The 9,674-nt window shown below is 52.8% G+C and overlaps 1 long non-coding RNA gene across 2 annotated transcripts; it reads right to left on the bottom strand.

Moving 5' to 3' along the window:
- Positions 1–678: 678 nt before the first annotated feature.
- LOC149120101 (uncharacterized) lies at positions 679–4,606 on the bottom strand. 2 transcript variants are annotated; one of them, XR_016226813.1, is made up of 2 exons: positions 3,716–4,606; positions 679–2,385 (listed from the first exon to the last, which is right to left on the bottom strand). It is a non-coding gene; the product is annotated as an uncharacterized LOC149120101 (long non-coding RNA). The 2 variants fall into 2 exon arrangements; XR_016226814.1 differs by lacking the exon at positions 3,716–4,606 and adding an exon at positions 3,217–3,663.
- Positions 4,607–9,674: the final 5,068 nt, after the last annotated feature.

Consider the following 9,674-nt stretch of genomic DNA (forward strand, 5'->3'; position numbering starts at 1 on the left):
CTGTTGTAGCCATTTGAGGTGTGAACTAGTGGATGGAAGATCTTTCTCACTCTCTCTCTCTCTTTCTGTAATTCTGCCTTTAACATAAATAAATCTTTTTAAAAAGGTTTTTTCATTACATTCATTTTTTTCCATTACACCCTTTTCCACTCACCCCTAAGAGGAATTTATGCCCTGTTCTTTTCACTTCCCATTTTATTGTAATGATTTTATTAGTTCTTTCTCTCTTACATGGCATTGATTCATTAGTTCTTCTTAAGCCCAGCATTTTAAGTGTCTCACGCTATTGCTGATAATAAATTTCTACTCTGGTGAATACATTCCACCACCCCGAACGTTCACTTAAGCTGTTTCCCAATGTTTCTTCTTGTAAACAAATGCTGCTTCAGATACATTTGTGTTTGCTCTCCGATTGTGTCACCGGGTCGTATTTCTAGAAATATCTTTCTGGATTTGAATGCTTTGGTAAACACTGTGCGGTGTCTCACCACGTTCTGGAGCAGCGTCGTTAAGCAACCTCCTGCTGCATCGCCCACTTGCCAGCGTCACAGACCCCGTGACGATTTCGTGGTTCCCAGCTTCTTTTCTTTTCCCAACACGACGTTTTGGTAAAGGCTCTTGGAAGCGGTTTATTCTTTCTGTTTTACCGTTCCCACTGACACCTGCTCACTCCTGCACTTTCTTTTTTTCTTCTTCTTCTTTTTTTTTACATCACAACATTGTTTATTATGTGAATTTTTTACAATACAAACAAAAAATACAGAAATGCAATATATGAATACAGCTAAATGCAGAATGGTGGCTTTTTTTCTCTTCAAGAGGCCATTTTCCCCATTTCTAGTCAAATAAAGAGGCTGCATATAGGTAGAAACAAGTTGGTGGTTAGTTTCACAATTTTGCCTAGAAATGATCTATAAATGCATTTTCCCCCTGCTACTTACCATAAAGTGTAAAAAGGGAGTAAAAGGAAAGTTTCCCTGTTGGTTCCTACCTTATGAAAGATGCTACTTTCTATTTTAGCAGGGCCAATACATGGAAAATATCTAAATTAAATGTTATTTCAGAAATGAAGCAGTAATGAGATTCTGGCTAAACAGGGCACTAAATGAGAATAATACATATTTAAAGAATCCAAAACAAACAAAAAAGGTTGTTATAAAAAAGCTCTAGGTGCACTGTAAGCATATAGGTTTTCTTTTTTCCATGTGTATTTTAAACAGTGCACTTTCGCTAACACTTTCCGCATCTTCCTGGAAACATACTCCGTTGAAGACAGGGTGGCCACAGCCTGCAAGCTCGCACTCGGGGAGCAGCCGGGGGCGGTGGCAGGAGCTGGTTTTTCTGAGCACAGCAGTTCCCACCAGGCAACAAGAATGAGCCATTTTCAGCGAGTTCAAGATCGGGCAGGCATTTGGTCTAGCGGTTAAGACAGGATAAAGCCACCACTTGCATCACCTGCATTCCATATTAGAGTGCTGGTTTGTGTCCCGGCTGCTCTGCTTCCGATTCAGGTCCCTACTAATGCACTTGGGAAAGCAGCAGAAGGTGGCCCAAGGGCTTGAGCCCCTGCCACCCGCATGGGAGACCTGGGAGAAGCTCCTGGCTTCTGACTTTGGCCTGGCCCAGCTCTGGCCATTGCAGCCATCTGGGGAGTGAACCAGCAGATGAAAGACCTCTGTCTCCTCTCTCTCTGTAACTCTACCTTCCAAATAAATGAATACATCTTTTTAAAAATCATCGAGAATACACATTATGAAAACTATAGATGGAGTTTGAAAACCTTTTGCAGCAAAATAAACATTTTTAATTTCCTTTTCTTTGAACTTTAAGTATGCTTGTATCTAACGGCCTCAGCCTGCACAAGGCACAGTCAGGGCCAAGTCCAAAGAGGCTGAGCATGCCGGGGCCTAACAGCCTGGAGGCAGAAACAAGTGGGGCCGGGGAGACACCTGGCTGAACGCACTGATTACAGAGACCAGAACCTTGCAGGTCCAAGGCAGGAATACGGGTAACGCCGGCCAGCAGTGCCTGGAGAACGACCCAGCAATCGCTCCCCCGTCAGTGACGTCACGGGCTCCACTGGCAGCCAGGTAAGGACACAGGCCCAGCGCCCTTTCCCGCAAGGCAGGTGGCAGCCAGAGAGCGGCTGGGCAGCATGTCGAATGACTAAAGGCCTCTGGGCCTGCCCGCTGTGGCAGCAGGTGCAGCGGCGACGCAGCCTCGGCTCCGGCGGAGCGATCAGGAGAGGTCTGTGTTCTGTTGCGGCCGGGGTTGGCTGGCTCCAAAGTCCCTGTGCTCATGGTGGGCGGAGGTGGCGCCTTTCCGAGGTAACTGGGGCTGGGGAAGACCTGCAGGTGGGGCCTCCACGCCTGCATTAGCGGCCCTCTAGAAGGAAGAGAAGCCCGGTCAGCAAGCAAGCTGCGGCCCCGCCCCGGCCAGGGACTTCTCCAAGCCGCCCCACCCCCCTACCCCAGCAAGACTGCGCCCACCGGAGGTAGCCCCTCGGCCGAGGACTGCGCGACCTCCAGAACTGTAAGCAATCATTTCTTCTCGTTTGTGGCTTGTAGCTTTACGAACAAGGAACCAGGAGGTGGGCAGTGCCCAGTTAATTCACACACACCGCCCCCCGCCCCCAGCAGGTGGCTTTGTGTCTGTCACAGCCAGTGCATGGGCTGAGGGCCCAGCTGTCTTGTGTCTACTGAGCCTAAACGCTGGCCACCGCAGCGCTCTCTCCCAGTGGTGGGTCTCCAAGTCTTTCCCGGGGGACTTTGGTCAAGTTTCGTTTCCCGGGAGGAGTCTTCCTTCCGGTGGCTGGATTCCACCCAGGCTCCGGGCTCGCTTCCACTCAACCCTCGCCCAGGATACTGAGGAACCCAGAAGGAGCTAGGGACCCCAGGCGGCTGCGAGGGTCAGGTCTTGGCTGTTTGAGTCTGAGAAGGAGCCCCGGCGGGGGACCCCATCATCCTGTTCTTAGGGGCGTGCTTGCCACCAACGCTCACCCTGGCCCAAGCCCTGGGTGACGGCTTCTTGGTCGGCAGCCGTGCTGGGCTGAGGAAGGGAGTTGCCCAGGTCCGCCTGTTTTTCATGAAAGCCAGGGGTCCGAGAGAAGTGACTATCCCTGGGTAGTCCAGGGCCAGTTGGGCACAGAGCCCAGGAGGAGACAGAGGACACGGGAAACCCAGCCCAGTCCTTGGGAGAAAGGGAGGAGGTGGCTACCTTGCGGCTGGGAGAGGCTCACGCCCGTGTGCCTTCACGGAGGCAGGGTTTGCGCCAGGCTTGGCTGTGGCTGCAGCTGGGGGACTCTGCAGGGGCCCTCTGCTCCCCAGACAACCCTCAGACTCCCCACCACTAGAAATGGCCTCCTTGTCTTGAAGCTTTCCAAGAACCAGATGTTGTGCCCAAGGACTCTCGGGTTTCGTCTGGGGAAGCTGGAAAAGTCCTGGAGATGGGGGTGGGGGATGGGAGTCCACAGTGGGAGTGTGCCGAGTGCTGGTGAACGGTGCACTGAAAAACGCATCAGTGGCAAACTCTGTGTTCTGTCTGCTCACCACGGTTTCCCAAAGAAACGCGTGTGGGTGGCCTTGGTTATCCTCCCCCATCTTTTCTCATCAGTGGATGAGAATCAGCTGCCCAACTACAAGCCGGGTCTCTGACCCCAAGTCCAATGCCATTTCTCTAAGTGAACTCAGCTGATGTCCCAGGACCTGCTCCTTACCTCCAGTGGTGCAGCTCCTGTAATATAAGTGCTTCTGGGAGGCATCGCGCTGAACCGTGGAGTCATTTACACTCTAGAGTGAATGACCATTCTTTCGGGCGAGCAGGTACGCCTGGAGGAGAGGCAGGCTGGCATGAGGAAGCCGCTAGAAGGGAGGGGACTCTTGCCGGTGACAGGTGGGTCTCAAAAGGTTGTCCATCCAAGCTCCTCATCTTAGTCACAAAGACAACCCCAGCCAGCCCTGACACAATGGCTGGAGGAGCCCCTTGTTCTTGAAAAGGCGGTAGTGGGGGACTGGTTCTCACTCGTGGCTGCATGGTGGAATCATCAAAGATCGATGGCTGAGCAGCCCCACATCAGACTCTTTAAGCCAGACATGGCAGGGGCGGGCCCAGGTGAGGGTGCTTCAATGAGCGCACCAATCTCAGGGATCGAAGCAAAGGTCTTAGGGGTCTCCCTGTGGTTCCAGGGACTGCTGGGAAGCTACTGCAAGGCACAACCAAGGGGGCTCATGGTCCTCCACTCAGCTGATGAGGGACAAACCAAGCCAAAGCCCACCTCTCTCCCTAGAGGGACCATCTCGCTGGTTCTGCAGAATGGGAGGTGCAGGCAGTCTGCTGGCGTCTCATTGCTCTGGGCACAGCCATCACTCACATGCAGGTTCATCTGGACAAACTCCTTTGCACCCAGGAGGGCATCGAAACTGCCTCTCCTCCTGGTATGACCTGCGTAACCCCACCATCAACACCTCCCTCCCCAGCTCCCTCGGCCGCAGGGTGATCATTCCAGAGGAGGCCCCAAGAAGCCTCATGCCTCCAGAACATGTCGCGAGGAAGGTTCGGGGTAGCAGTCCTGGGAAAGAGGGGTCCATGTGCCCCCTTCTCTGCCTGGCACATTGCAGTGAGACTCCCTTGGTCAGGTTCTTGTGCTTCCACGGTCAAAGGCAAGGCCCAGCTGGTCTCTGGCATCACAGGTGTGTGGGAGTCGCCGACTGGGTTCCCACTTCCTCAGGCCCCATGCACCTGTTTCTCTGGAATTAACCAGCAGTGAGGCTCTCCCTCTCTCTCCTCCTTTCTCCCTCCCACACACGCAAATGCTAAGGTTCCTCAAATTAAACCCCATAGAAAATGAGCATGACAAAAATCCAAAAGGATTTCAAGAAATTTTGCACCAACATGAACTTGTAATTCTGTTTTTCCATGAAAATTTTCAAGTATCCTTGTAATGTTACCCTGGAGAAGCCAGACACAAAAGAGAAATGATTCCAATTATGGGAAGTTGAAAAGCCGCAGATCCCTGCCGTAGGAAGTTGGGGCGGGAGTGGGGGAGGGAGGGGAGAGTGCTCCCGCGGTGATGACAGTCTTGGGGCTGTCACTCTGGGTCACACGTGTGTGCCCCTTGTTTGAGAATGGCTCCAGGCGGACGCTGCCAACGTGGGCTTGTCTGTATGCAGGAGCTGCCTCCCACCAGCAGTTTAGCCCGGATGCTGCAAGGGCCCAGAAACCCTTCCCGGGTCCCTCAGAAGCAGCTGCTCTTCCTGGGCTCCTGGCTTGGGTGGGTTTCAGACAGCAGGGACCTTTGTGACTCAGGGGACCCAGAACAGAGCTTCTGGGGACAGACCTGGGGGCCCTGGTGAGGGCCTAGGAAATGAGGGAAATCGTGCCCATATCACACTGCCAGACACACAGCCTCATGCTCAGGGCAGCCTCAGCCAGTCACCTGGGGCCTCATTGGGCCATTGTAAAGTGAGCCTGTCATGCAGACGGGTTTTCCCACCTGAAAACCCTGGGGAATGTCTCTGGGACTCCCTAAAGGCTGCCTGTATGAACAGGGTGCTGGAGGCCTCGGCATGGGGTAGGTGTGCCGGGCAAAGGGATGAGGTCCCATGGGTGCAGCCAGCAGGGCTCTGCCAAGATGGGTCATGCGCAGCACCTGTGAGGGGTCAAGGCCAGATCCGGCTGCTGAACGATGAACTCCCCCTACTTGAGCCACATGGGGTTCCCTGCCCCCCCCCACATGGTGACCTCCTTCCTGCCCTGAAGGTGGGAGGCAGGAGGGGAGGAGGGGGAGGTGCTTGGGAGATGGCAGCTCTGAGGGCCCCTGAGCAGGGCCCCAGGAACCAGCTACAGGTGCCGCCCACCCTCCAGATGGGTCTGGGACCCTCAGATCCCACCGGGAGTCCAGTTAAAGGGGCGCTGGTGCCCACACAAGAGCTCCAGTGTGGGGTCTGCAGTGGGCGCCCCTGCTCCCAGTCACTGCCGTGGACTGAGCTGCAGAGGCAGGGGGCAGGGGGCCTGGGTCTGTGTTCCGTGTTCCCTCCGCCCATCTGTTTGGCCTTGACTCTGGGAGCTTAGTCCCCGTCTGCAGCGTGCGGAGGAGCAGCACCCTTGCCTGCGCTTTCTGACTGTTTGGATGGTCTAGCCCTGTGTCGCTCTCTAAAACGTAACAAGTCCGGGTGGGCATTTGGGCCAGTGGGAAAGCTGCCAGTTAGGATGCCCGCACCCCACATCGAGTGCCTGGGTTCGAGTCCCACCTCCAGCTCCCAACTCTCGCCTCCTGTTGATGCGGACCCTGGGAGGCAGCAGGTGAAGGCTCGGGTAGCTGGGTTCCTCCCACCCACTTGAGAGACCTGGGTTAAGTGCTCAGCTCCTGGCTTCAGCCCCAGAGAGGGGGCCATTGCAGGCCTTTAGAAATGAGCCAGCAAATCAGAGCTCTCTTTCTCTCTCTCAAGAGAAGATATCCAATTGCTTTAGAAACAATAACGCACGCATTAGTGTCTTGGGCTCCTGTTAACCAAGTGCCAATCACCCTACCTGGGGCTAGGGAGCAGGCATAGCTTAAGACACAGAAATCTCTCCCCTCTGAGTTCTGGCAGCCAGAAGTGTGGGGTTGTGCTCCCTCTGGGGGCTCCAGTCAGTGCTTCCCTGCTCTGGTGGCTCTCAGCACCCCTGGGCACTCCTCGGCTCATGGCCGTGTCATCGCTGCAGTCCCCGCTCTCATCACATGGCCTTCCTCCTGGTGTGCGTCTGTGCCTCCCAGTCTCTCCCCCTCTCCTTATGAGGACATCAGTGCCTGGATTAGGGCCCACCCCAGTCCTGGATGACCTCATCTCAACTTAACTGCCACTGAAAAGACCCTATGTCCATAGGAGACCACAGTCACAGGCTCCAGGTGGACATGAACTTGGGTAGGGGGGATGCTGGTACACCTGCTATTACAGCCCATCGTCTGCTAAACCAGGGTACAGCAGTGGTCAGCAATGCCAGGTCCAACTCTGGAAAAGAATTCTAAATGTCTGTGAACCACATTTTTAAATTTAGAAATTATTCCAGATTTTTGGGGGGCCAGCGCTGTGGCTCACTTGGTTACTCCTCTGCCTGCGGCGCCAGCATCCCATATGGGCACCGGGTTCTAGTCCCGGTTGCTCCTCTTCCAGTCCAGCTCTCTGCTGTGGCCTGGGAAGACACTGGAGGATGGCCCATATGCTTGGGTCCCTGCACCTGCATGGGAGACCAGGAGGAAGCACCTGGCTCCTGGCTTCGGATTGGTACAGCACCAGCCGTAGCGGCCATTTGGGGGGTGAACCAACAGAAGGAAGACCTTTCTCTCTGTCTCTCTCTCTCACTGCCTATAACTATACCTGTCAAATAAAAAAGAAGAAATTATTCCAGTTTTTAAAAACCAGGAAATGATGTATCTATAACTGCGTCTATGTGTTTTGTTAGTTTCCTGTCACTGGGGCTGGCGTGGTGGCACAGCTGGTTAAGCTGTAGCTTAAAACACCAGCATCCTATACTGGAGTGCCTGCTGGAGCTTCGAGTCTCTGCTTCCAATCCAGCTCCCTGCTAATAGCCTGGGAAAGCAATGGAAGATGGCCCAAGTGCTTGGGCCCCTGCACCCACATGGGAGACCTGGATGAAGCTCCTGGTTTTGACCTGACTCAGTGCTGGCTATTGCTGGTGAGTGAACCAGCAGATAGATCTCTGTCTGTCTGTCTCTCTCCACATCTGTCTCTCGTCTCTCTGTTCTAAAAGATTCCCTGTCACTGAGAGAGTTTAATTTTTGGCTACAAAAGTCATGAGAAAACATATAAGCACGTGGAATGCACGTGCAGTTCTGAGATCTTTTTCCCCCTCTGGCTCCGTAAGTTATTTCGCTGTGACATGTTAGTATCAGCACACTGGACTCAAACTCAGTAAAATAAGACTCTTTTTCAGTGCAAACAAGATAACTAGCAATGTTACTGGGATCAAGTACTCCTCAGTCTGCTTCAAAACACATCCTTTTCATCAGGAGTTTATTTGTACATGAAATAGTCCTAGCTATTCACTGAGGAAGAAGTACCAAAGAACAGGAAACCCAGGAAAGAGAGTTTACTGGTTAGCAAGTAAATACAAGTGAATGTAACCATAAAATATTTTTGGGGCTGGCACCGCGGCTCACTATGCTAATCCTCCACCTAGTGGCGCCGGCACACCGGGTTCTAGTCCCGTTCGGGGCGCTGGATTCTGTCCCAGTTGCCCCTCTTCCAGGCCAGCTCTCTGCTGTGGCCCGGGAGTGCAGTGGAGGATGGCCCAAGTGCTTGGGCCCTGCACCCAGACAGACAATGGCCAGCCGCGGCGGCCATTGGAGGGTGAACCAACGGCAAAGGAAGACCTTTCTCTCTGTCTCTCTCTCTCTCTCTCACTGTCCACTCTGCCTGTAAAAAAAAATTTTTTTTTGCTCATTTGAGAAATGAAAGGTTGGCATTCTCCGGTGTTGGTGAGAATGTGGAGAAATATCGAGAATAAGCTTCCATGAAGCTTTTGCAAAGATGATCATTTCAGGGGGAAAAAAAAACCAACAACCTCTCTACTGTCCCTGGAAGGGAAGCTGTTTGGGGTTTGCGTGGTGAAATAAGTTATGGCTCATGCATACATTAATAATGCAGAACCGTGGGCAGCATTACAGCAAAAAGATCTCCGTGTCCTGGAGCAGAGATGTTGTAGGACACAGTGTGTAGTGAGAGACGCAAACCTGCAGATTGTTAATCACAAATAAGTGTATCTGGTGAGGGAAGGATCCATGTATGTGTGTGACTGATCGGTACCAGAGATAAACTCGAATGGCTGCCTCTCTAAAGATCTAGATGGGGCCTGGTGCTGTGGTGTAGTAGGTTAGCCACGTGAGTACCCGTTCAAGTCCCAGCTGCTCCACTTCTGATCCAGCTGTCTGCTAATGGCCTGGGAAGTCTGCACAAGACGGCCCAAATGCTTGGGCCCCTGCACCCACCTGGGAGACCTGGAGGAAGCTTCTGGCTCCTGGCTTCAAATTAGCCCATGTCTGGCCATTGCGGCCAGTTGGGGAGTGAACCAGCAGATGGAAGACCTCTCTCTGTTTCTCCTCTCTGTAGCTCTGCCTCTCAAATAAATAGATCTAAAAAAAAAAGTTCTGGACACCTACCTACAAAACTAACAAGCAGTGTGTACCCAGGAGGGAGGGCTTGGTGCAAGGGAAAATAAGCAAAAGTTCTCCTTTTTATCTGTAAAATGATTGTGAAATATTTGAGGCATGTAAACAAGCTCCATGAGGACTTGCATTTTTCACTCTGGATATGTCTGTGTGGCCCAGGGGAAGCACAGGAGCGCAGCCCAGAGCCCTGGTCACAGCAGCTGTGTGTGGGACAAGGTCCTCATCTGTCCTCTGTGCCTCGGTGTGCTCATCTGTAAAACAGAGCCAGTGATGGAATCGACCTCCTGAAGTTGTGAGAATTAAATGAGATGCTACCTGCAGCTTCCTTAGAGTGGTATCCGAACAGATGTTGCAGCTGTTACCAGTGTTAGATTTCTTCTTTCCAAAGAGAGAATATTCTGGTATATACGAGTGATATCTTTTTTGTTGTGGTGGTGGTCCAGAAACACACCCTCTCTGTAGGGCCTGCCCCTTGTAAGGGGCACAGCATGTGCTTTGGGGGTTGGAG

The sequence above is a fragment of the Oryctolagus cuniculus genome, chromosome 20, assembly GCF_051225735.1.
Source record: "Oryctolagus cuniculus isolate XC-2025 breed Fujian yellow rabbit chromosome 20, ASM5122573v1, whole genome shotgun sequence".
NCBI lineage: Eukaryota > Metazoa > Chordata > Mammalia > Lagomorpha > Leporidae > Oryctolagus > Oryctolagus cuniculus.